The 23,785-nt window shown below is 51.5% G+C and overlaps 2 long non-coding RNA genes across 2 annotated transcripts; one reads left to right on the top strand and one right to left on the bottom strand.

Moving 5' to 3' along the window:
• Window positions 1–1,012: 1,012 nt before the first annotated feature.
• LOC145523468 (uncharacterized) lies at window positions 1,013–17,524 on the bottom strand. Its single transcript, XR_014066590.1, has 3 exons — window positions 17,418–17,524; window positions 9,415–10,352; window positions 1,013–2,391 (listed from the first exon to the last, which is right to left on the bottom strand). It is a non-coding gene; the product is annotated as an uncharacterized LOC145523468 (long non-coding RNA).
• LOC145523467 (uncharacterized) lies at window positions 16,393–23,304 on the top strand. Its single transcript, XR_014066589.1, has 2 exons — window positions 16,393–18,219; window positions 19,375–23,304. It is a non-coding gene; the product is annotated as an uncharacterized LOC145523467 (long non-coding RNA).
• The last annotated feature ends 481 nt before the right edge of the window (window positions 23,305–23,785 follow it).

Here is a 23,785-nt window from a genome sequence, read left to right as displayed (position 1 = left end):
GTTGATTTGACAATGTGTTAATTTCTTCTGTACAGCAAAGTGATTCAGTTATACACATATATGTTCTTTTCATATTCTTGTCCATTACAGTTTATCTCAGGATGTTGGCTGCAGTTCCCTCTGTTCTCCTAGCCCCAGGAAGCCACGGTCTCACATTCTGGGAGCCGTGGTCCTTCTCGACGGCTGCTGGACGATCATGCCGTGTGCTTGCTTCTCATCCGCAGTGAGTGTAGCTGGCTGCCCTCCTCACGCAGGCCCATTTCAACCTGGATTCTGTCTGAAAGACAGTGCAAGACTGTGCCCGCCCTGGTGGAAAGCGTTCATGTCACCATTCACTGGACTGAAGACAGTCTCCCTGATGCCTCTTGGAGGTGCGAGGTCCACCTGGGCACACCCCTCTGGAGCCTGGTCAGTGCCCCCGCAGGAATGCATTGGACTGTCTCGGAGGCAGCCCCCTTGGCCACTGCATGGGGTCTGGTAGAAGTGAGATGGGCCCAGTGTGGATTCTGTAGGGGGCCTCCCCGTGTTGGCTGGAGGAGCAAGCAAGAACCGCAGATGGTCTTCCTAACCCTCCGAGGTGGGTACCCTCTGAGAACAAATAGGGGTTTCAGCTCGACCCTTGGACCACCCAGAGGTCCTCCCAAGCCTGCTTCATCACCAGTGATTAATGTGCTCCCTCGGCAAGTCTTTTCATGCTATAGGCCCTGGCATCAAGGTTAATTGGTCCGTTAATAACTTAATCACGGAAGGCACATTACAAAGAATTATAACCAGTGTCTTCCACTTAATGATTCCTTCCCACGGATTCCCTGAGTGCTTTTTAGCGTGAAAGCTGCAGAGTTTACATTAAGAGCATCACAGGCCGGGAGAGGACTATATTTTGCCGCCGTGAGAGACGCAAAAGAAAAAGGAGGTTTGAACCTAAGTGAAGACAGACAAAAGATGCAAAGGCAATTGTGGAATTTGGCATCGATGCTTTTCACAACTATTGAATATAGATCCCATACCTGAATTATTTTATTCAGTTTTATTTTTGATTCCATAATGAGAGCTTGCAGGGTGACGAGTTTTTGTTCCCATGTGTGTTGTGAAAAAATATCAAATTAAGCGGAAGGCAGGGTTGGAAAAAATTAAAGCAGCGAGATGGAGCTGGCTTTTGTCTGGCTTAAGACTCCCCAGGCCGAACCTTAGGGGGAGATGGAGGGCGGATGCGGTCTCCGGGGTTGGAGATGGGTCCTGTCGTGCGAAGGCAAAGGAGAGGCTATGTTCTACCCACTGGCCACGACATGGGGCTGAAATACTGTCCCACATGGAGCCCTGGCTTGCTTCCAAAGATTTAATTTCAGCTCTTAGTTGCTTTATTTTTAACATGTCTCCCTGGGTCGTGGGATTAATAACTACTGAAATGGCTGTGAAAGAGCCTGCCCAGCAAGCACATCGTGGAGAGGTGCTGATGGTCTTTGCACGAGGAAAGCTGGGGGCTCATTGGGTTGCTGAGGCTTGACAGACAGTCCAGTGGCCCATGAAAGCTGGGGGCGTCGTTATCCCAGTCCTAATACATAGCTAGAAATGGGAGCCCAAGACCTGTTAGCTGCACAAAGGGACCAGCCTGTGGGGCCGGACGGGCTTCAGGGACAGCCATCCGCCCCGTCGAGCGATGGCAGTGCTGGGTGAGGGCCCCGCTGGTCTCCCTACCATGGAGACTCCATCCTCACCAGAGCAGGCAGATACAGAGCTGCCCCCAGGGAGCTGGTTTTAGATCAGAGAGAAAGAAGATGGCAGGGTAGGCTCGTATTTTTTTTTGTTGACATAATAGATGAAGAAATATTTCTTTTAAATGAGCTGGTCAGAGATCAAGCCTTCATAAAAGGAGAGATGTGTGGTGCTGGAGGCAGCCAGAAGGAACTTGTATCAGCCAGTGCAGGCTGAGTTATGCTGTGATAACAAACGTCCCCCAGCTCCAGTTGGTTTCACACAATCAGTCTGCTTCTTCATCACCACTGTGGGTCTGGGTGGCTTTCCAGGAAAGCTCTCCTTCACATGCCTGTAAGTTGTCACCGCAAAGGGAGAGAACCCCCACCAGCATTCAAACCGCCTCTGCATCTGCTGATGCTTTTTCCTTGTTGACTAAGGAACGTTGGTCACATGGCCGTGTCCATCGTGAAGGGGGCTGGGAAATGTGGTATCCTCTGGGATGTGTTCAGGAAAGGGAGGAGACAAGAAACAGCATAGACCAGCCTCAGCAGTGCTTATGGTGAGGCCACGTCTTAAACAGAAATGCAGGAACAACCTTCTTAGGGACTGAGCCTTCATTTATGGCATCCACCGCTCAATGGATTATTCTGATGTGGGTCATTTCCTCTCCCTGGAAGCAGGCGATATAGTCTCCTCCTATATCAGTAGGAAAGAGAATATTAAACTCACAGGCATGCACATGCTTCTAAAACAGTGGCTTCAGAATTTATAGCGTCAAAGAGCATGACTTGAAGCCAAACAGAGCTGTGTTTGTTACTTACCAGTCACATGACTTTGGACAACTAAATTAATCTTCTAAGCCTCAGTTTTCTTATCTTTCAAATGGGAATAATAATGATGACTATTTTATCTGGTTGGATGAAAATTGGAATAATTCAAGTAAAAAGCTTATAATAAGTGCTCAAAAGGTGAGTTATTCTTAGTTATCCGTGATAGTATTATTATTAGCACAAATTATATTCTACTCACTAACATGCTCACCTTTCAAGCCCAAAAACCAATATGGAACAAGATTTAAAGAACTGGTGTGCCAACAACAAAGTATCACGGTTAGCTACTTAACCAGCAGAAGCCCAGCTTCCTTTTCCTTTCTTTCCATATGCGTGCTGGATTGCCTTTTGGTTCCGTGAACAGCAGCTGTCTTCTCCCACCCGCCCGGCCCTTCCTCTGTAGGTGGAGCACACCTCCCCACCCTCTGGATTTGTCTTGCTTTGTTCAGTGGGTGACGGGGCCCGTCATCTTGGGCTGACAGTGGATGTGCAGCCTGGGTGCCCGCCGGCCCGCCACCTTCCTGATGTCCACCAGGAGGACAGACCTCACACATGCTGCTCCCGCAGCCTCAGCCCAGAATGAGGGACACGTGACAGGGCCTCACCTGAGCCTCCTCTGACCCACAGCCTGGACCCAGGCCAGCAGAGCCCGGGAGGCCTGGAGGAGCCAAGGCCACCCCTCACGCTCCAGTGAATAAGAAAGACACACTTCGGGGCAGACAGCCACTGAGTGCTCAGGGCTGCCTGTTACTGCGGTGACAAACTGGCTGATAGACTTAGGGTGTGAGAAGATCTTGAGCCCTTGTCTAGATCACAGACTGACCGTCCAGATTAGCATTAAACAAGGTGGATTTGCTAATACAGAAAGACATGTTCTATAGCTTGAAACATGCTGTCTGAAAATGCTTGCTATTATATGTTTTTTCATAACTTCACATGCATGTATATGTACTTAAATGCATAAAAGTCACCTGCGAAAATAAATTCTAAAAGATGAACAATATTTGCCCCTTAATATTGAAAATTATGGGTGATGCCTCAAAAATCATGTTCTGCCTTCTTTTTAAATTATAAATCTATTGCACAGATGGTAAAAAAAATTCCAAGTATTATGAAAGGGGTATACAATTAAAAAAAGATGAGCTTTTCTCCTAGTCTGACCCCCAGTTTCACTTATCAGAGATCATAATTTCTTGGTGTGATTCTAGAAATTTTCCATAGTAGCCATATTTTCAAATGACTCTGATTCACCATCTAGCCAAAAAACTAAAGTTTCACCAGAATCTCTGAGTGAAAGAACTTATGGTTTAAAATAGTATTATACCCAGGACTAATTCTTAATGTCCTACACAGAACTAATCTGTTTCTCATTAAAATTAAGGATCAAATGTTAATCCCACATTTCTAGAAATAAGAAAACTCTTTGTACTCTTACTTGTTTCCCGAGCTGAAAGGCTTATATTTATCTTTGAAAAAATAAATCTCATTTAATGCAAGAATTCAGGATTATCTATTGTGTCATTAGATCCATTTTGAAAGCGTTTGTAAAGGATTTTAAAGAAAGGAAAAAATTTCACAAGGACTGGTCAGTTCTCCAGCCCTTCCAGGCTTACCTTGTGGCTTAAAAATTTTTCCACTTAGTGGAATTTGCACTTAAGAAATGATGCCATGTGAATGGAAAGAAAAGTAACTTGACATATTAGGCTCTCTGGAAGTTTACTGTGCCTTCATCTCTGTGATCCAAATATGTTGCTCATGGAAGCAACCAAAGGGAAAAACTCAAATAGAGTCAGACACAATCAATATGTGAAACAGTCATATGAAATTGACAAGCAAGAAGTAGGTTCCCATGATGACAGGAGTGTGTGTTTTAAGTGGAGTGTATTTTCCGATTTGAAAAGAGTTTCAAGTCATTGAAACTGGCTAAGTTATCCCAGGAACGTGACCTGTCTCGGGGTCGGGGGAAGCCCCAGGCTCTCAGGAAGGCAATTTCACCATCCAGGATGTAGACTGTAAGACCTGTGGAATAAGGTGTGGGGTCCAGCTCGGGGCAGGTCCTGGTTGGGGTCTGCACTGGCCCCAGTCGAGGGGAGGGAGTCTTTGGTGCTTTACACCAGGCTTTTCAGCCTCCTCTCCTTGGCATTTTTCTAGATGATCCATAACCTTCTGCGGGTCTCCAGGCCCCCAGGAATCCCACCCACCAGGTCTGCCTTCTCCTGGAGACTCACGAGTGAGGAGCAGACGGAAGATGAGGAGCCTGGAGTCAGAGCCGTGGCCACCTTGGAGCAGGGTGGCAGCTTCTTGAAACTTTAAACACAGCCCCTCTGAGGGCTTCCCTGGTGGTCCAGTGGCTAAGACTCCACGTTCCTATGCAGGGTTTCTGGGTTCAAACCCTGGTCAGGGAACTAAGTCCCACACGTCACCACTAAAAGTTAGACCTGGCAAAGCAATCCCCCCCAAAAAAAAACCCATAATGAAATAGCATTTTAAAAAAGAAAATAAACACACCCGCTCGGTATGACCCAGCCACTGTACCCAAGGTACTTTCTCAGGAGAAACAAAGGCACGTGTCTACACAAAGGCGTGTGCATAAATGTGTACCACGGCTCAATTTGTAAAAGCCGAAAGCTGGAAGCTACCCAGACGTCCACCAACAGGTGAACGGGTAAGCCATGCGTGGTATCTCCATACCTCGGAGACAACTCAGGAATACAGAGGGGTGAGTTATGGGCAGTTTGAAAATAATGAAGCTCAGAGTCTAAAGAAAAAAATCCATTTTGTGTGATTCCATTTATACAAAAGTCTAGAAAATATTAGAAAAATCTATAGCAGCAGGTAACAGGCAGTTGCCAGGGTGGTGGTTACCTGGGAAGAGGGGCCCACAAGGCGGGGACGGAACCTTAGGGGGGCGGCGGCCGTGGCAGTTGTGGACTCAGCACTGGTTTCACGGGTGTGCACAGCACACTCATGGTCCTCACGTGGGGACGCTGTGGCCCCTCGCGTGACACTGTCTGGAGATGGTTCTGTTATCACACCTGGGAACAGGTGTCTCGCAGACAGAGGCCCCCAGGGACACTGCTAAACATCCTGTAATGTGTAGCACAGACCCTCCTCCCCCCACAATAAAGAATTGTCCAGTCCCAAATGCCAACTGTGCTGAGGCTAAAACCTTGGTGTGTAGATTTGTCAAAACCCACCAGGTTGTACAACATTAAGCTGGGGAGTTTATTGTGCTTCGTCTTCATCAATAAGGTTGGAAAGTAACGAAAGTCCAGTCCAGCCACCGGCTGGCTGTGTGACGTTAGGCATTTGACTTCACCTCTCTGTGCCTGTTTCTGCTCTGAAAATACGGGGGTTGATGACCTTTATATCCCAGCTTTGTTTAGCAGGAAATAAGGTCCTGAGACTCAACTGCTCCATGTCTCAGGCATAGGGAGCTGACTTCTGCCACCAAGGGAGGAACTCGATAAACCATCCATGGAAAAGACATTTTCACTGGACTCCAGTCTTACAGAAACCAGCAGACCCAGTAAAAACGACCTAGGACTCTTTAGGCGATAGTCCCAGGCCCATGGGGGCAGAGGAGAAGCCCCGGATGGAGACTGGCCATCCCTTCATCTGTACGTAGCAAGGACCTTGAGATGACCTTGGGGCCTGACTTTCAGTCTGACTCTCAACAGGAAATAATGACTCTGATATGATTTAAGGTAGAGATAGATTAATTTACGCCTTGGCAAAGATGATCGTTCACTGGGCTACAGCCACAAAAACACTCAAGAAAATTGAAGCAGCTTGAAGGTCTGATCAGAGTCCACCTCTCGAGGGCTGCCCCGGAGTCTGGGCTCTGCGCCTGGCGGGACCAGTTCAGGATTACTCACCGGGCACATTTCTGTAGTTTAGACCCAGTAATCACAGCTTTACCCCCGCTGGGCCCTCCCTCTCCTGGATTCAATTGCACCTTGAGGAAGATAAATAGGCGAGGGCTTAGGAAGCAGGAAGCCAGAGTGTTCAATCAGCTCTTTGTTCGCTGGGGAGACTGGAGGAGGCTCCCGGTGATGCTGGCAGCCAAACACCACACCTTTGTCCCCACACCGTCCCGGGGCCTTTCAGAATCCAGTGCTGGGGCGGGGGGGGGTAGGGCCACTTTCCCCGCTGTGACATCCGTGGCACCTTCAGGCCCCCTTCTGTCCCAGAGGGTGCCGAGAGCTGTGTGTCCTCTGGATCCCAGGCACCTGCTGGTCGCCCCCCAAGGCCACCTTTCCCCAGAAGACGCAGCAGCAACCAAGAGCATCTTCAAAAAGGCAGCCAGGGCGGCAGTGGACCCCAGGGAATTCCAGGATTCCCCCCCACCAGCCCTGCGGTCCTCTGGGAACAAGGAGCCCATTTCTGGTCCTTTAGAGTCAAGAGAGAAGCCCGCACTCCCAACTGTGCCCCAGACCTACCGTGAAGCCCCAGCTGTCTGCAGGGTGAATCCTGGGCCCCCCAGAACAGAGGCAGGTGGTGGCCTGGCGCCAGCTCTGGGCCCCCCTGAGGCTCATGGCCCTCAGCCTTGCCCTCTGCACTCCAGGAGAACCACACACACCCTGGGCGATCTTGTCTTTACTGACGGTGTTTCCTCTGCTGAAAATGCCCTTCCCACTGACCCCGGGCAATTCAAACCATATGGGGTCCTCAGAACTCTTTTAGAACAGGGGTCCCTCTGGGCAGCCTGCCTTGATGTTCCAAGGCTGGGTGACATCCCTGAGGACCACACCCCCCTGATTCCTCCACCTTCTCCGGCAGAGGTCTCTCCCGTTGTTAGACTGAGGGAGTATCCGTGTCTCGGTCACTTCTGAACCCTCAGTGCTGGGCTTTAATGTCTGGCTCAGAGATGTCCCCAGGGCTGGGTGCTGAGTACACCTGTTCAGTGAGGGCGGGGTGGAACTGGCCTTCTTTCTTGGTTTCTCTCGCTCTGCCTTTCTTTTTGTGAAGTGTGGTTGCTCTGGAATGTTGTGTTAGTTTCCGGTGTGCAGCAAAGTGATTCAGTTAGACACACACGTATATGAAAAGTAAAAGTGTTAGTCGCTCAGTCCTGTCCGACTCTTTTCAACCCCATGGACTGTAACCCACCAGGCGCCTCTGTCCATGGGACTCTCCAGGCAAGAGTACTGGAGTGGGTTGCCATTCCCTTCTCCAGGGGATCTTCCCGACCCAAGGATCGAAGCCAGGTCCCCCTCCATTACAAGCAGATTCTTTGCCATATGAGCCACTAGGGAAGCCCATATATACATAGCATATATATTACATATACATATATGTATATTCTTTGTAAGATTCTTTTCCATTATAGGTTATTACAGATTATTAAGTTGCTTCTGTTCTGCAGAAGGTCCTTGTTACTAATATTTGTCTGTTTTATATACAGTACTGCATATCTGTTCATCTTAAACTCCTCATTTACCCTCCCCCCGAAACTAGCTTTCTTAAGGAATCTCATGACTTCAAAAGCCCCGCAGAAGGAGGGGCAGCTGCCGGCCTGTCAGCCCCGCGGGGAGGCAGAGGCCAGCTTCTCAGGGCCAGTGTCGTGAGGAACAGGCCCGGCTGGTTGGGTGGGTTGTGTGGGGCAAGAATCAGGAAGAAGGACGTTGTTCTTCATAATCCAGCTTGTTTACCGCAAACAATAAAACAGGGCAGGATTGTTCGGAGATGCCGGTCGGGCTCTGTGAGAAACACCCCGCTGGACCAAGAGGTCCGTTCAGGAATGCACAGAGCCTGGGAAACCCAGAGGGAAGCAGGAGCAGGGCCGGAGGGCCCAGGGATGGGGCCTGGCTGCCGTGCGCCTGAGCGGCTTGGCACCGGCTCAAGAGTCAGCTGGACACTTTTCTTCCCGGTGCTGTGGTCCAGTATGTGTGAGGGTCAATTTTATGTGTTCACTTATTTGGGCCACGGGCTCCCGAATATTGGGTCAGACATGAGTGTCTGTCTGGGAAAGTGTTTCTGGACGAGATTAGCATCTGGATCAGCAGACTGAGGCTGGCACATCATCTGCCCTGAAGTGGGTGGGCCAGGAGCAATCAGTTGAGGGAGGTGCTGATTTGAACAAAAGGCTGAGGAAGGGAGCACGCACTGTCTCTTCCTGACTGTCTCGGAGCTGGGACATTGGTCTTCTCCTGCCTTTGAACTTGGACTCAGACTGGAAATTGCACCATTGGTTCTCTGGGGTCTGACCTTCTCAGCAGCTAGAGTCATGGGAGCCAGGTCCTTATAATTCATACCTTCATGTGTATATACAGCCACCCTGTTGGTTCTGCTTCTCTGGGGAGACACCGTGGTCCCTGAAGTTGCTCACGGTGGGGAATCAGTAAGTTCTACAAGTCAGCCCTTCCACAGCCCTCCCCCCACCAGCAGCACAGAGGAGCCCAGGGACAGCCCTGCCACCTGGAGACTTTCTCAGGCCAAGCAAGGCTGCGGGTCCTTTCTGGGCCCTGCCCACAGGTGGAATGGCTGGATCGTATGGTAGCTCCATTTTTAATTTTTGGGAAAATTACCATAACTGTTCTCCACAGTGGCTGTGAAAGTGAAAGTGTGAGTCACTCAGTTGTGTCCGACTCTTTGTGACCCCCTGCACTGTAGCCCGCCAGGCTCCTCTGTCCATAGGACTCTCCAGGCAAGAATACCAGAGTGGGTTGCCATTTCCTTCTCCAGGGGATCTTCCCAAATCAGGGATCGAACCCTGGTCTCCTGCATTGGCAGGGGGATTATTTACCATCTGAGCCACCAGGGAAGCCTGGACCAATTTCCATCCCCACCAACACTGCACAAGGTTCTGATTGCTCCACATGCTGGCTGACACCTGTCATCCCCTGTCCTTCTGACAGTGGCCATCCTAACGGGTGTGAAGGGCACTTACTGTTGTTAGGAGCCGTCTCTGCTTTGCTGTGGGCACACCTGCGCCATGGAGCGAGGTGCCGTGTCCATCTTCTGCATCACGATGTTCTGACTCAGCACTGGAGGCGATGCCGGGCTGGCCCATGGCCTCCCTTCCACAGGCGGGGCTGCGCGGGTCCCTGACGTGAGCCCTGCTGGGGAGGCTTCAGGGAGAGTTTCTCTCGTGTGTGCCTCCCCCAGCCGGACTGCTGGACTGCAGACCCACAGGGCCCTGTGCATCCTTTCCAGCCCGTGTGTTCCGCGTCTGCCCCCACGGTGGGCGCTTCTGGAGGGTTCTGCCTCCCCACCACCTCCCCAGCGCTGGGCATTGGCCACCCTCTAACCCTTACAGATCTGCTGGGTGTAGAGGGCATTCCCAGTTCACATTCGCATTCTCTGAGCACGGGTAGATGATTCCCTAGTACGTGTATCATGCCATCTTCCCTTCTGTGAACCGTTCTCCCGTAGACGTCAGCCTTAAAGCACCCTCCATGCCTTCTGTCACTGAAACGGCAGGAACACCGGTTACTTGTCAAGGAAAGCAGACTTGTGATGGGAGCAGTGTGCTACACGCAGCTGGAGGTCAGGTCCAGCCCTACAGCTGTCTTCCCAGATGCTCTGTGCTGTCGCAGCAGCAAGCGTGCAAACTTGGTCCATGGCCTCTGGGATGCAGCCGAGGAAGGGGCCCAGGCGGGGTGGCCCTTGCACCCCACGTCCTGCCCAGGCAGAGCTGCAGGCCTGGGCCTGGCCAGGCTCTTTAAACGCTCACTCGGTGGTCAGTCCAGCTGCTCCTTCGACAAACAAGATGGGGCAGTCACTCGGTAGGCTGGCCGGCCACCATCACGACAGCCAGGCACATCTGGTCTTCAAAGCCCGGCTCTCAACACTGAGGGATTCGTTCAGGATTTTTAAAGGCTGGATCTGAAAGCAACCAGATAGCGAGATTCAAAAAATGTCCAGTTTAAATTGTCGGCACAGTTATAAAGAAGGAAATAATGCTATATGCATCAACCTGGGTGGACCTGGAGATGGTCATACTAAGTGAAACTCACGTCAGACACAGAAAGACAAATATCATATGATCCCTGATTCGTAGAATTAAAAAAAAAAAATGATACAAATGAATTTATTTACAAAGCAGAAACAGACTCCAAGATTTAGAGAACAAAATTACAGTTATCAGTGGAGAGGAAAGGGTGAAACAGGGTAGATTAGGAGCTAGGGGTTGATATGCACACACAGCTGTGAAAAAAACGTCCTTGAAAAATAAAAAGTAAAAAATAATACAAATGAATCCCTATGCAAAACAGATTCACAGACATAGAAAACAAATTTACCAAACGGAGAGGAAGGGAGGGGCAAATTAGGAGTAGGGAATTAACAGATACAAACTACTATATGCAAAATAAATAAGCAACAAGGATTTACTGTAGAGCACATGGAATTATATTCGGTATCTCGTAATAACCTATAGTGGAATTTAATCTGATATAGATAGATAGATAGATAGATAGATAGATAGGGCTTCCCCTGTGGCTCAGCTGGTAAAGAATCCACCTGCAATACAGGAGACCTGGGTTCGATCCCTGGCTTGGGAAAATTCCCTGGAGAAGCGAAAGGCAACCTACTCCAGTATTATGGCCTGGAGAATTCCATGGGCTGTATAGTCCATGGGGTTGCAAAGAGTCAGACACAACTGAGCGACTTACACTTTTTCATATATATATATAAAATTGGATCACTTTGCTGTACACCCAAAACAAACGCAATATTGAAATTAACTATCAAACAGTTTTAAAAGAAAAAATAAAATAAAATAGATAAGCAAAATGTATAGCACAGGGAACTCTGCTCAATACTCTGCAATAACCTAGCTGCAAAAAGAATTTGAAAAATAATAGATACAAGGATATGAATAAATGAATCATTCTGCTGTCCGCCTGAAACTAACACAGCATTGTTAATCAACTATAGTCCAATATAAAATCAAAATAAATAAATAAGTAAATTGTCGACACAAGGATGAGAGCCAAAATGAGTGCTCAGTGCCTGGAGAGGAATCCCCCAAGACTTCAGCAGGTGCTGGAATGGATGATGAAAGGCAGAAATTCAGGACAGCTGCTCCCGGAAACTTGTCCCAGGGGCCGTCCCCTCCAGCCGAGCAGGCGATGCCTGTGCCAGGCTGGGGCACACCGTCCGCGTCCACGGAGGCCCCTGGGGTGGGACTCGGCAGACCTCTGCACCTCCGCAGATTTCGCAGGCCTCTGACACTGTGTTACCGTCGGGTCCAGGGCTGTGACCTCGTCCTGTCAGCACAGAAACCTATAACCGCCGTCTGGAAGAAGACAGCAAGGTGTGTGGCACCCCTGGAGACGGGAGCCCTCGGCCCACCAGGAGGTGGTGCCCCTCCTCCGAGTCTGCAGCTTTTTCTCCTATCCCTCTCCAAAGTAAGCTTGGCAGCAGATAGATTATGTGTCCCAAATATGGCAGGTAATACACTTACACTAAAAAATTATTTGTTCCTTATCTGAAATTCAGATTCGGCCGTGCACGCAGTTTTCAAAACATCTTTGTCTGTAAGTCATCCTCTTTTCCTAATTCATTTTAGGTTCACAGCAAAAACGAGCAGAAAGCACAGAGTTTTCTTATCCTGTATACCCTCTGTTCCCTGAAAAACCACGCAGAGCCCCCCCGCACTAACAACATCCCCCGGCCAGGTGGTACAGAGCGCCAAAGAATTGATGCTTTTGAAATGCGGTGCCGGAGAAGACTTTCGAGAGTCCCTTGGACAGCAAGGAGATCCAACCCGTCCATCCTGAAGGAAATCAACCCCGAATATTCATTGGAAGGACTGATACTGAAGCTGAAACTCCAATACTTTGGCCACCTGATGTGAAGAGCTGACTCATTGGAGAAGATCCTGACACTGGGGAAGATTGAAAGCCAAAGGAGAAGGGGGTGGCAGAGGGTAAGATGGTTAGACAGCATCACTGACTCAGTGGATATGAATCTGAACATCCTCTGGGAGGTAATGGAGGACAGAGGAGCCTGGCGTGCTGCAGTTCATGGGGTCACAAAGAGTCAGACACGACTTAGCAACTGAACCTGCAGTAACAGGGTGTCATCACCGAAGCCCCCAGTTCACATCAGGGCCCCCCCAGTGTTGCACATTCCATGGGTTTGGACAGATGTATAATGACATGCCTCCACCTGGATTCGGGTGGACCCTTAATTCAATGACCCGTGTCCTTATGACAGGAGAGAGAAGGTGATGTGAAGATAGGCAGAGACGGGATGGAGGGCTCTACAAGCTGAGGAACGCTGGCCCTCACCACAATCTTGGGGGGAGCCTGGAAGGGACCCCCCTTAGAGCCCCCAGAAGGAGGCAGCCCTGTCTACACCTTGACTTCATGCTTCTGGCCTCCAGGCCTTGAAGGAATCCATTCCTGTCATTTCAAGCCTCTCACTTTGTGGTCATTTGTCACAGCAGCTATAGTACCTACCCCCAAAACAGAAAATGTACAGGTGAAGCATGGGTGCACGGGGCTCCTCCAGATGAGTTACCCAGGATGGGACAAACCCAAAACCATTTCTGGAGGGCAGACCAAGGAATAAGAGGTCTGAGCTGTTCATCACAGCAGGGAAACCAGAAAACAAAGAGGGTGAAGTGGCCTCATGGCTCAGACAAAAATGTGAAAAATGTTATATTTCACATATCTGCGTGTTCTGCCACCCAGACAGTGATCAATGAAGATTTTTCTTTTTTCCACCAAAAAAGAACATGTTGCATAAGCTCAAGTTTCTAGGGGCCAGAGAAGGACAGAACAACATTATCTCAAATTCTTTCCGGTCAGCCAAACTATTGGCTGTGGCTCTCCAAATGATATCAGCGAAACCCCAGAGACCATGGATGTCTGCTCACCCCAGCGGGAGGGAGGGGGCCGGGCTGTTCTGATGACCCTGGGGTGGGGAGAGGGGCAGGCACAGCTCCCCGCAGGAAAATGAAAGACAGAGGCGCCAACAGGGCAAATTCAATGCAGGCAGGAGGTGTGAGCAACGGTCTGGAATTTATCTGCACCAGTGGTTTTCCCAGAAACTGCTTTTTCTTAAGGAACATGAAGAACATTTCTAAGGATATGTTAGGTCTCTGCTCTCAGTCTTTCAGAATGACTTCATTTGCCAAGGTAATGACCTCAACCCACCTCTGCCGGTGACCGCTGATGGTGGCCCCACGGGAGGGAGGGACAGACTCTGACATCATAGGATGCTTGGAGACACTGGGTGGCTGAAGGCCCCCCAGACCCTGGATCCGGGGTTTGGGCTGCTGTTCCCTCCACCTGCTGATCCTCTTGAGTTGCTCCAGCATCTACAGGACTCAGTCAGTGTTGCCTCTAACAATGAGAAATTTGCACAACTGACAAGTTTCCAGGGCAACCGCGACAGAGGAGTGCAGTGATGGTCTGGAGATTGTGTGTTAGATGCCAAGAGATGCCAGGATAAATGGCCCACCCAAAAAGCACCCACCCCAAAGAGCTCTCCTTTCCCCATGGTCCTGAAACCCCTCCTCTGGGGAGCCCGGCAGGATAAATCGCTTCCTCCGTGGTTCTCCCTAAACCTGCACTTGTGACTCTGGTGTGACACATAGCACGCTGCGAGGGGCCCAACGCTTTGTATTCACTGGAAGGATTGATGCTGAAGCGCCAATACTCTGGCCACCTGATGCAAAGAGCTGACTCATTGGAAAAGCCCTTGATGCTGGGAAAGATTGAAGCAGGAGGAGAAGGGGACGACAGAGGATGAGATGGTTAGATGGCATCACCAACGCTATGGACTTGAGTTTGAGGAAGCTCTGGGAGTTGGCGATGGGCAGGGAAGCCTGGCGTGCTGCAGTCCATGGGGTCACAGAGAGTCGGACACGACTTAGCAACTGAACAACAACAACAGAGGTCCAGTCAGGAGATGGAAACCCACATTTTAGCAGAATTTGCTGAAGAAGTAGGTGGCAGGATGCTCCCTGGGGGTCAAGTTCTTTAGATCTGGTTGATGGAGGCCCCGTGAGGACTCTGAGACTGCTCCTACGGGGGAGGTGGAAACAGGGAACAGCTGCTCCTAGAAGCTCAGACCCCGATCTCCAAGGAGGAAACACTGGCTGGCGCAGTGGGTGTTGCAGAGAGGGGTACAATGTCACTGGTTCTGCCAAAGCCTGGAAATTAGCAGCCTGTACCACCTGTGTCATGGGAAGGACCTGCCGTAGACAGAGGGCAAAAGTGTTGCTGGGAGATGCACCCGGAAGCAGAAAGCACCCACAGTCCTGCAGCCTCCCTCGGGCACCTTCTAGGGGCACAGCCTCCCGGGGAGTGATGGTGTGGTTGGCAGAGCCCCAGCCCTGGATTTACAAAGTGCTGGGAGCCCTCTGGTTTATAACTGGCTCGGTCCTCCCCTTTGTCTATTCAGATTCTACACACATCCATAACATCCCTGCCAAAAGAAAAAAACAAACTGTGTTTCTGCTTACAAAGCTTCATGCAACTGATATCCTTCATGCACGTAAAGATTTCCTCGTTCTCTCCCCCAAATGAGGAACTGGCAGAGCCCGCCCGCCATTGTGTCCTGGGAGGGGGTCACCCCACCCCTCTGGGCTACACCAGAGGGGTTTGGTATTTCTGGGTTTGGAACTGCTGGGTTTGGTATTTCTCAAACCCAGCCACGGTTGGTCCTAGTTCCCTACGGCCGCTGGAACACATGGCCCCGGAGTTAGGTGGCTTCAAGCCTCACGGATTTATGTCCTGCGGTTCTGGAACTCATACGTCTGACGAGGGTCTCACTGGGCTCCGAGCAGCAGGACTGTGTTCCTACCGGGGACGCCAGGGGAAAATTTATTTGCTCGTCTCTTCCAGCTTCTAGAGGCAGCCGGCCCCATTTCTTGGCCTATGGGCCCTTCCTCTGCCTTTAAAACCGGAAATGTTGCATCTTTCTCACCTTTCTTTGTTTGGAACGCCAGAATCCTGTCCAGAGCTTGATGCAGCCAGATGTTCAGTAAACGCAGGGCAATGGACCCCTATGAACGCAGCCGTGCCCAGATGTGCTGTTCCCAGGAGGCCCGTTGTGAGCATTCAGGGAACCGGCGCTGTGTCTACACCCCGGGAGGGCCATCCCGGTGGAATCAAGCAGGACAAGGCCTATGTGCCCGAAGGCAGCATATGGAAGACTAAGGCATGTTTTTCTATTGGACTAATGTCACTGATAAGGCAGTCGGAATATTCACACTGCTTTTGTTGAGCAGTGATCAAGAATTCATACCCTAGTATGAACGGGTTCATAAGTTCTCTGTCAAAAGGCAGAATGGGTGGGGGCTTCCCTGGTGGTCCAGGGATTAAGGATCCGCCTTCCAATGCAGGGAACTTGGGTTTGATCCCTGGTTGGGGAACTAAGACCCCACATGGCGAGGGGCAACCGACAGCACAGCTGCTGGGCCCGCACGCCGCAACCAGAGAAGGGTGCGTGCGGCCTCGGAGACCCTGTGCGCCGAAACCGGGATCCGATGCGGCCAAAAACAATGAATAAATAAGCAGATATCTTTTTAAAAAGTAGAATGGAACTGGATACAAAATAAACAGCAAGGACCTGCTCTATAGCACAGGGAACTATAGCCAATATCTTGTAATAACTTATGGAGAAGAATCTGTAAAAGAATACATATGTGTACGGAAAATTGAATGATTTTGCTGTACATCCGAAGCTAACACAACATTGTAAATCAATGATACTTCAGTTTTAACAAAGAACAAGAAAAGTAGAAAAGTTAGGAGGGAAAATGTGAAAGCCCAAAGCATGCTCTAAGAGGTCAAATGTCACCCCCTCCCCCAAGTCCTCACCCTGGGTCTGAGCGAATGTGACCTCATTGGAAAACAGAATCTTTGCAGATGTAACAAAGCTCAGAATCTCAAGATGAGATGGTCCTGGGTGTCATGGGAACTGCGGAAGACGCGGAGATACAGAGGGAGCCAAGGTGGGGACGGCGGCAGAGACGGGAGCCATGGGTCTGCATGTCCAGGAGAGCTGAGGGTCGCCGGCCAGCCCTGGGAGCTGGACGAGGCAGGGGCGGGCTCAAGACCTCCTGGAGCCTCCAGGAGCCCGGCCAGCTCCCCGCGGTTCTGGACTTCTGCTCACAGCTGTGAGAGAACCAATTCCTGGGGTTTCTAAGCCGCACAGTTTGTACTGAATCATTAATCTAGACAGAGAAAATGAGCCCCTGTGCCTCGTGGGACATGAGACGAGATGAAATGGCGCAGGGACGGGCCATCCTGGGGGCCTTCGGGCAGCGCAGGGGCTGTGAGGAGAGGGGGGCTGCATCCCCAGGAAACGCCCGCCCCTCACGTGTGTGTCCAGGGCAGTCCTCCTTGCTGGGGGCCGGCTCGGGCCAGTCAGGAGAGCTAAGACAGCCCCGGCCCCGGAGGGGAGGGCCACGGCTGCCACGGCCCCCGCCCGGGATGAGAGACTCTGTTCCTCTAAGTGGGGCGAGACTTCCCTGCCTCCTAGAAGGAGGCTTCTCCGGCAAACCCAGCAGACGGAGGGCTGTGGCTTCAGAGTCTACCAAACCAGTCACTTAGGGGACAGTGGAGAAAACAGGATGGTTCTCCCACCCGCGTGGACCCCAGAATGAAGGCCCCCACGGCCTCAAATGCAGGACATCAGCGCCAAGAAACCTCCCAGAATGTCTTCTCTCAATGAAGAAATAAGGAGGGATCAGGAGACTGCAAGGAAATGAAAGGGATGCCAGTTGGGGGTCGGGCGTGGGGGTGGAGGGCAGAAGAGCTATCCTGGAAACACACACGTCTCAGGCCCCTTGAGAAGCAAAATGATGGAGTGAGCTTGGCAAGCAGTCCAGACCCACCCAGGGGAGAACGGAAGTCTGCCAAGTTCACGGGAGCTGCTGCTCTCCGCTGGTGGGTTGGGTGGTAAATGCAGTTTTTTAAATGTGACCACCTTTTCAACAAAACTTTGAAGGTCAGAGGTTGACACAGCACGTATGAAAATCTGGAACTGGGTGAGCATGAAGCCAGCGGGGCCTTTGGATGGTCGATTCAGCACCCAGGGTCATAGAGGGGACGGTTGTGTGTCTGCCCCTCCCCCATGGGCCGCAGGGTCTTGAACCCCACGTCAGAACCTTGTTCTAGGAATCTGTTACAGAGCAAGAACCCACCCCAGAAAGTAGATCTGAAAACCACAGTGTCGTTTATTTCTCTGTCCCGAGCATCAGCAGGGGTGACCGGGCTCACGGGGGTCCTTCCTGCATTGCAGCCAGCCCGTGGCTGCCCTGGGTTTTCTCGGAGGCATCCTCTCACGAGTGGCTGGTGCTTAATGCCAGCCCGCGTCTTCTCCACGTGGCCCAGGCTTCCCCGCAGCCTGGCAGCTGGGTCCCAAGCAGGGAGGAGAGCCGGCAGAAGCTGGACTGCCTCTCAGGACCTGGCCTCTGGCCCCCGAAGTCACGCAGCCTGTCATCTGCTACATTCTGCTCATTAGATGTGAGTTGCTCAGACGACGGTTATTCAGGGGATGAAATTAAGTCCCAAGTCTTGACAGCGGGGCGTTGAAGGATTCGCAGGCAGGTTTTGAGCCGTCAGCCTTTCCTTCTGGTTTTTTGGGAGGAAACGAGGTGGGTCAGCTCCGGCCTTTCGAGATCACAGAGGGAACCCTGGAAACAGCCTCCAGGAAGTGGAGAGCCCACAAGTCAGTGCAAGGCCGTCTTGTGATCTGGCCCCTGAGCCTCAGTCTTCCCATCTGCAAGGTGGGTGGAGCTAGGGAGCACGAATCCTCATTTCAAACCCCACTCTCCCTGCCCCCAAACCCACACGTGTGCCCGCAACACCCCGGAATCTTCACCGAGACCCCGTCGTCTTTGAGGTTTAAGCATACATACCTGAGAGTTCCATTCATACTTAGATTTTTCTTTAACCAAATCAAGCTCTCAATTACCTGCTCTGTGGGCAGGACAGCCAGAGCTATCTTTCCGCCTGGGAAGGCCCCCAGCAGCCCTGGGGCCTCCTGCAGGCTTGGGCCTGGGCTCTGAGCAGCAGGGTCAGGCCTGGCCCTCCCTCTCCAAGGTCAGGGTTACGTAACCCAGCAGGAATGCCTGGGCAGCCTGCGTGTGGAGGTAGTGGAGTGCGGGGGCTCACCTTCCCACCCAGTCAGCAACAGCTGCTCATGGAAGGGCCCTCAGGGTGACCGGAGGATGCTGGGAACCAGAGTGGGCCAGTGAGGGCAGAGGAGTGAAGGCCTGCGGATGCCATCCTGGCGGGGAACCAAGCAGGGCCTCACACCCCCGCCGTTCACTCCGCGTAATAAGCAGTTTGCTGAAATCAGCACTCTTCCCCCGGACGCTGGCCCATTAGTGGGCAAATGAGTAATTTTTGATCATTATTGACTAATTTCTAAACGAGCATAATCAGAGGACCAGATTATCCCATGCTTATGCCACATACCGGCCTGTAGTCTATAGCAGCTCCAGGTGACTTTCTGCTACAAAGTCAATTTGAGGAGACCCTCAAACACCCGTCAGAGGGGGTCGCGATCCAGCCTTTGTGAACACGATCCCCGCCCCCAACCAAGTCAGATACCCAGATGCCCCCAGGATGGAGGCCTGACATGCTTAGTTGGAATAAGAATAGGCTGACTGGTGGGATCACCAAGAAGGTAGAAGCAGGGTTAAGGAAAGTCATCCATTCAGGTCCTGCTCTGGGGGGCTAGTCCATTTGGGTGAGCCCACAGTGTCAGGCCACGTGGACACGTGGTGCCAGGGAGTCCTAAAAGTCATTCCTGATCTTAGGCCAAAGAGGGGAGGGTGGTCAGAGAGATGCTGGACTGCTGGGTGGGAGACCGGGGTGTAGCCCTTGGCGTGACCTTTACTGAGTATCTTAATCTCGCCGTTCTTTTCCGGTTCCAGAATCAGTGATGGACGGCTTCCTGGTCACAGCGTACTGCTCTTCACTCTGTGGACACAGCAGTGATCCAGAGAAGTATGCCTCTGCCCCCGTTAACTCAGAGTCTCTCTGGGGAGACGGAGGTTAAACACATAAGTAGATGTATAACTCATCAAAGTTGTGGCAGATTTTCCAAAGCATCCCAAAGGTTTTAAGAAAGCGTTGTTGTCGTTGTTCAGTCACTAAGTTGTGTCCAACTCTTTGAAACCCCATGGACTGCAGCGCGCCAGGCTCCTCTGTCCTCCACTGTCTCCCGGAGTTTCCTCGAATTCAGGTCCACTGAGTCGGTGATGCCATCCGACCATCTCATCCTCTGTCGTCCCCTTCTCCTCCTGCCTTCAATCTTCCCCAGCATCAGGGTCTTTTCCAATGAGTCGGCTCTTTGCCTCAGGTGGCTAGAGTATTGGAGCTTCAGCTTTAGCATCAGTCCTTCCAATGAATGTGCAGCACTGATTTCCTTTAGGATGGACTGGTTGGATCTCCTTGCTGTCCAAGGGACTCTCAAGAGTCTTCTCCAGACCACAGTTGGAAAGCACCAATTCTTCGGCTACACTTACAGGTCTCCAGATGTAACACAATTACATTTCCCTCTCACTGAGTCTTGCTCATCACCTGTGCCTCACCATGGGTCCACCAGAATCCCGCTCTCCTGGGCCGTCACAGATGCTATGTAAGAGGAGATAGCACGGAATGGTGGCAGGCATGCTGCCTACCTCTCCTTTGTCACACGCGTGCCCCACTCTGTCATCAGACTTCAGTTACCAAACACATGTTCAAAGATAAATTCTTGAGAATTTCAAGTCAGCAGTTACCAAGGCGGGGCCCATCTAAGATGTGCCGGCCCTGAGTCCTGAATATAAGAGCAAACGCCAGGACGCCGTCCTGTGCCCAGGGAGGGACGTCACAGCCCCAGGATCATGTTGAGAAGAGGCGGAGTGGAGCCGGGAGAAACGCGGGGAAGAAGACTTGGAGCCTCAGTGACCGCCCTCCAGTGCTCGGCTGGCTCTCAGCTTCCAGCCGCCTGAGCCACTTGCTTCGAATCGCTTGGAGCTGAGTCTCCCGCTTCTTGGTCCCCAGGTGTCAATTTCCCACCCGTGGGGTGGAGACGCCGTGTTCCCGCCCTGCCTGACAACGCCAGGCTGCTGGGCTCTGCGAAAAGCCGCTAAATGCAAGGCTGGCAAGAACCGTGCACGCGGAGTCTAGGGCATGTCTCCACCAGATCATCGCCGACCGTGACCTAGCACAGCAGAGAAGTCCCTTCACAAACAGCCTTTTTCATTCTGCGACAATCTGTTCATTCCGGTGGCAGCTGGTTTTGAAAGGCGCTTGAGAACGCTTGGTGACCTGGGACCTGAGATCCTAGATGGAAACGCTCAGGAACGTTTCTGAACGCTTGCTATCCTCCGGCAGTTTCCCTGAAGCGCTTGAATGCAAAAGCCAAAGGCTGTCTTACAAGTGTTCTGAGGCTGTCATAACAACTTCCCACACACTGGGGGCTTAAACCATCACAGATTCATCCTGCCTCAGTTTTAGGGACCAGACGTCTGGGGTCGGGGAGTCCCAGGGCCGTGGTTCCTTTGGAACGTCCTCGGGAGGGTCATTCCCGCATCTTCCAGCCTCTGGGGGCCGCAGGTACCCCGGGCTCGTGGCCGCATCCCTCCAGCCTCTGTCTTCACACGGCCTCCTCCCCTCCCTGTGGGTCTGTGTCTTCTTCCCTGTCTCTTGTTAGGATGCTGCTCATTGCTTTTAGGGCCCACTCAGGTGGTGCAGTGGTAACGAATCTGCCTGCCAGTGCAAGAGATGCCAAAGATGCGGGTTAGATCCCTGGGTCGGGAAGAAGGCAACTCACTCCAGTATTCTTGCCTGGGAAAGCCCATGGACAGAGGAGCCTGGCGGGCTAGAGTCCATGGGGTTGCAAAAGAGTTGGACTGAGCGGCTGAGCGCACACACACACACGAGCGATGCCGAGTGAGCACATCTCGAGACCTTTAATTTCATCACATCTGCAAACACCCTTTCCCCATACAAGGTCACATTGGCAGGTTCAAGGGTGAGCTGTTATTGTTGTTCAGTTCCTGTCATGTCCGATTCTTTGCGATCCCATGGACTGCAGCACACCAGGCTCCCCTGTCCTTCACCATCTCCCGGAGTTGGCTCAAACTCATATCCATTGAGTCAGTGATGCCACCCAACCATCTCATCCTCTGTCGTCCCCTCCTCCTCCTGCCTTCAATCTTTCCCAGCGTCAGGGTCCTTTCCGATGAATTGACTCTTTGCATCAGGTGGCCAAAGTATTGGAGTTTCAGCTTCAGCATCAGTCCTTCCAGTGAATATCCAGGGTTGATTTCCTTTAGGATGGACTGTTTTAATCTCCTTGCTGTCCAAGGGACTCTTAAGGATCTTTTCCAGCCACAGTTGGAAAGCATCATGGAAATGGATATTTGGTGGGGGGTTTACCATTCAACTTGCCAAATCAGCAGCTCATTGAGGGATGCTCCTGGGAGGACTCGACTCCACTCTCTAAACCCACTCTGGCCAGAGAAGCTGGTCTCGGCCATGCCCGTGCAGGGAGAGGCCCCTCGAGCAATGCCAGAAACAGCTGCTCTGAGTCCCAGGCTGGATGTTGCTGGGAGAATTGTTGTCTAGTCTGACCAACTTTTCCCTTTTTAAGTACTGTTCATCCTCAAGCCTTTAGAGATGGTTGCTAGGTGGGGGTTAAACTGCAAAGTGGTTTCTCAAACTCTGCCCTCCTGGTGTTTGGGGCCAGGTCATTCTCTGGGGTGAAGGCTGTCCTGTGCACTGGGATATTCAGCAGCACCCCTGGCCTTGACCCACTAGACCTGAGTGACACCTCCCAATCCTGACAATCAAAGACGTCTCTAGATAATTGCCATTGTCCCGGGAGGGGGGCAGAATTGCCCCCAGTGGCGGGCCCTGGGCTGCAGAAGGTGTGGTGGAAACAGCCTGCCAGCCTGGGGTCTGGAGGAGGGGCATGCACTGACCTGCTGCGGGACCTTGTGCTTGTTCTGGAAGGTTCTGGTCTCGGGCTTCCCTTATGGAAACCTAAACACTCAATGATGTTTTGATACAGCTAGCCTCTGTGTATAAAAAGACCATCAAGGGAGCTCCCTGCTTGGCTAGTGGTTAGGACTCAGTGCCCTCACTGCCATGGCCTCGGCTCAATCCCTGGTTGCGAAAATGAGACTCTGCAAGCCGAGCTGGGCAGCAGAAGAAAAAAGAGGGACAGTCAGGAAGAAAACAGGTGCTCAACAAGGGGCATTTCAGATTTTGATTTTATTTTGTGAAGTGTACCAACTTCAATGCAGCCTGCACCCAGCCCAGTGCCAGGCACCCAGGAGGTGCTCACTGGGACATGTCTCCCTGGGCTCATGGTCTTCAGGCGGGTCCCCGGCTTCTGGACACCAGGCCCCCTCACTCCCTGACGTCCCTTTCTACACGTGGGATGTGAAAAGGAATGAGGAGAAAGCTGAGACACCCACCGCAAGAGGTCTGGAGGCTCCTTCTCATCCCCAGGCTGCTTGCGAGCCCTCCTAAACGCGCCCTCAGTTTGCGCTTTGAGAATATGCTTCCGGAATGTGGATGGCTGGCCTGGAGCCACACTCCTCCATGTGAACCACCAGAGTTTCCCTGGGAACTGGCCTCCACCCAACAGCTCCCCGGAGGGGAAGAAGCCCTCTGACCCTGCCATCTGGATGCCACTGGACTTGAACCGCTGCCCACTTCCAGATACTGTGGGTCTGCATTGCCATTTACGCACTCCGTAGCTGGGTCAAGAAAGGAGCAAAAATTGTAGAGAATTTAAGGATTCCTTTTTTAAAAATCCACCGCATTGATGTATGATGGACGTTTTCTTTAAAAAAAAAAAAAACAAATCTCTAAAACAAATGGCCAGAGGCCTACCCACTAACAGTTTCACGTGCAGGACACGGCATCATTAACGGGAGGTACAGTGTTGTACAGTAGACACCCAGCACTTATTTATCTTGTTTAACTGAAACTTTACGCCTCTTAGACATCTCCCCGTTTGCTCCCCCCTCCACCCCAGTGACACAAATTTGCCCTCTATCACTGAGTTTGATTATTTTAGAGAACTCATAGAAGTAGAATAATAAGGGTTTTGTCCGTCTATAACCAACTTATTTCTCTTAGCAAAATGTTCTCAAGCTTCATCTGCGTCGCTGTCCACAGCAGGATTTCCTTCATTTTCATGGCTGAGTAATATTCCGCTGCGTGTGTAAACCACATCTTCTTTATTCATTCATTAGCCGATGCGCACTTAGGTAGTTTCTCTATCTCGGCCACTGTGAATAACGCTGCAATAAACATGGAGGTACCAAGACCTCTCCAAGATCC

Source organism: Giraffa tippelskirchi, chromosome 10 (assembly GCF_054371585.1).
Source record: "Giraffa tippelskirchi isolate mGirTip1 chromosome 10, T2T-mGirTip1v1.2.pri, whole genome shotgun sequence".
NCBI lineage: Eukaryota > Metazoa > Chordata > Mammalia > Artiodactyla > Giraffidae > Giraffa > Giraffa tippelskirchi.
This window is presented reverse-complemented; position numbering and strand designations above follow the sequence as displayed.